The following is a 2,352-nucleotide window of genomic DNA, read 5'->3' as shown; positions in this document are numbered from 1 at the left end:
GTAATTTTTTAATTTCAATTCAATTACTGGGGGAAAGATTTTTCCACACAGCTCATTAGGAAAAACAAAAAAAAGAATTGTATTTAAGAGATGACCGACATATAATATGACTAACAGGTGTAGAGTGGGATTATTAGGGCAAACCAGGTTTCCCATTGTCGATTACAATTACATAAGATTCTACTTTTTAAATAAAACACATGCGAGTATGCTCTTAAAACTTCCCACAACCACTCAAGAAGAAATTAATTTGACAGTGGGATGTGAAGCATAAAACATTTGGTTAAGCTACCAAGGATCCATTGTAAACTGAGACGGTACTCCAAGACTCCAATGGAGCATCTATAATTACAATTGAGTAGCATGGGAGAACTATGTGGACCATCTCTCGGCCTCAAAAATTTCAGAGTATTCAGTCATCTTTGAGCGAGCCATTATGTTCAGGTTTAGACTTGGAAGGATCGTGACTCCATTTTCTCTCACAATTTTGTTTTGGGAAGGGTTTTTACTAGGGAGGGATGCCATTATCTGAACGCCTCCCACCTCACACCTCACCATGCCACGTAAGTGATGTCTATTGTCGTACAACACCTATCTTCTACATGTAACCACCTATTCACAACAAATGGTGACCAGTTTAGCCGGTTTAGGGAAAATTAAGGTTTATTTTAGGTCATGTCTTGGAGGCTTCTCGAACACTGCGTGTTATTCTGCTTGAGCCTTCTTGTTGATCATTTCGGCTCCTAGGTACTTGCACGGCCCTGTTGCAATGTTGGTTGTAGCCATCACCATTCTTGGCACTATGAATAGTGGGTTATGGGGCAATTCTGATGCTTGTTTAAGATGTTGTTCAGTTGTGATATGTCGTTTTGTCTGGTTTATTGGGTTGGTTGTTCTTCCCATGTAGCACACCAGCAACTGGGGTATTCATTTTCATTTGAACTTGTGGCATATTTAGCTCGGCTCGGTGTTGGATATGGTTGTTTCGTCCTCTAGAGGGCTTTTTTAGGTAGATTAGTGATTTTTTTAAAAACTAGGATCATTTCATTTTTTTATGCAGGTTTTCAGATGTTTAACCCCGCGAAAATGTTATTTCCAATCTTATAGGTCGCTTTGTGTGATTTGGAGTTGCAACTAAGGTTTTTGGAGCATCTAGGGTTCCTATGGCATGCTTTCATGGAGGAAGTCGAGGAAACTATGACTAGAAGGTAGGACACATGTCCTACCAATTTCTCTAACTATGTTTTTAAACACATTCATCCAGATGGATTATTGTGCCTTTGTTCAACATATCTTCTTGTGTTTTTAAACACCTTTAGTAAAAAAAATTTGTGGGTTTTGTCTAATTTGTGGGTTTTTTGTAATTTGTGTGGGCTTGAGTCTGTATATACGGTGTGCACAATTCATGGCCTGTGTGTGTGTCAAATGAATCTCTCGTGGATTCCAGGAAAGAGAGAATACGGTTTGAAAAATGCACCAGGAAAAAGAACATTGTTGGAAAAATGCACTGAATTGTGTTTTTTTCTTTGTTGAATGTAAATTTGGGTCATTCCTTGCACCGAATTCGAGTTTTTTTCTATGTTGGGGTTGCGGTTCTTCCCCTAGGTGTTCAAGTGGTTTTCCTGGGCATTTTCGTAAGTGATTTTTGAGTAATTATCAAATGATTCATTATTTGGTAAGAATAAAGGTCGAAGTAAAGAAAATCGAAAAAGATAGGTTAAGCTAAACTCTAATTGAAAGGGACTTTGCTTTCTCTGAGTATAGTATATTACCTCTGGGTTTTTGTGTTATTTGTGTGTGGGATTGAGTTTTTTTCTACGGGGTGCACAATTCATGTCCTCTTCATGTGTCAAATGAATCTCTCGTCAAATCTGGGAAAAAGAGCATACATTTGGAAATATGCACTGAGAAAAAGAGCATTGTTTGAAAAATGCACCGAATTGTGTTTTTGTTTTTTGTTTTAATGTAAATTCGGGTCATTCCATGCACCGAATTCAGGTTTTTTTCTCTGTTGGGGTCTTGATTCTACCCATGGGTGTTCAAGTGGTTTTCCTAGACGTTTTCATAAGTGCTTTCTGAGTAATTATCGGATGATTCATTGTTTGGTAAGAATAAAGGTCGAAGTAAAGAAAACCGAAAAAGATAGGTTAAGCTAAACTCTAATCGAAAGGGAATTTGCTTTCTCTGCATATAATATATTACCTCTAGGTTTCTGTATAATTTGTGTGTGGGATTGAGTATGTGTCTATAGGGTGCACAATTCATGGCATCTTCTTGTTTCAAAAAAATCTCTCGTGGAATTGTCTACGGGGTGCACCAATTTGTGTTTTTTTCTCTGTTGAATGTTGTATT

At 37.6% G+C, this 2,352-nt stretch overlaps 1 long non-coding RNA gene across 1 annotated transcript; it reads left to right on the top strand.

The window, feature by feature from the left end:
* Positions 1–219: 219 nt before the first annotated feature.
* Positions 220–1,346, top strand: LOC149191617 (uncharacterized). Its single transcript, XR_016254834.1, has 2 exons — positions 220–1,009; positions 1,108–1,346. It is a non-coding gene; the product is annotated as an uncharacterized LOC149191617 (long non-coding RNA).
* Positions 1,347–2,352: the final 1,006 nt, after the last annotated feature.

This window comes from Pinus tabuliformis, chromosome 2_2 (genome assembly GCF_031772625.1).
Source record: "Pinus tabuliformis cultivar Carrire ecotype Pingquan chromosome 2_2, CPIR1, whole genome shotgun sequence".
Classification (NCBI taxonomy): Eukaryota; Viridiplantae; Streptophyta; class Pinopsida; order Pinales; family Pinaceae; genus Pinus; species Pinus tabuliformis.
The sequence above is the reverse complement of the archived record's forward strand: the minus strand, read 5'-3'. Positions and strand labels throughout refer to the sequence as shown.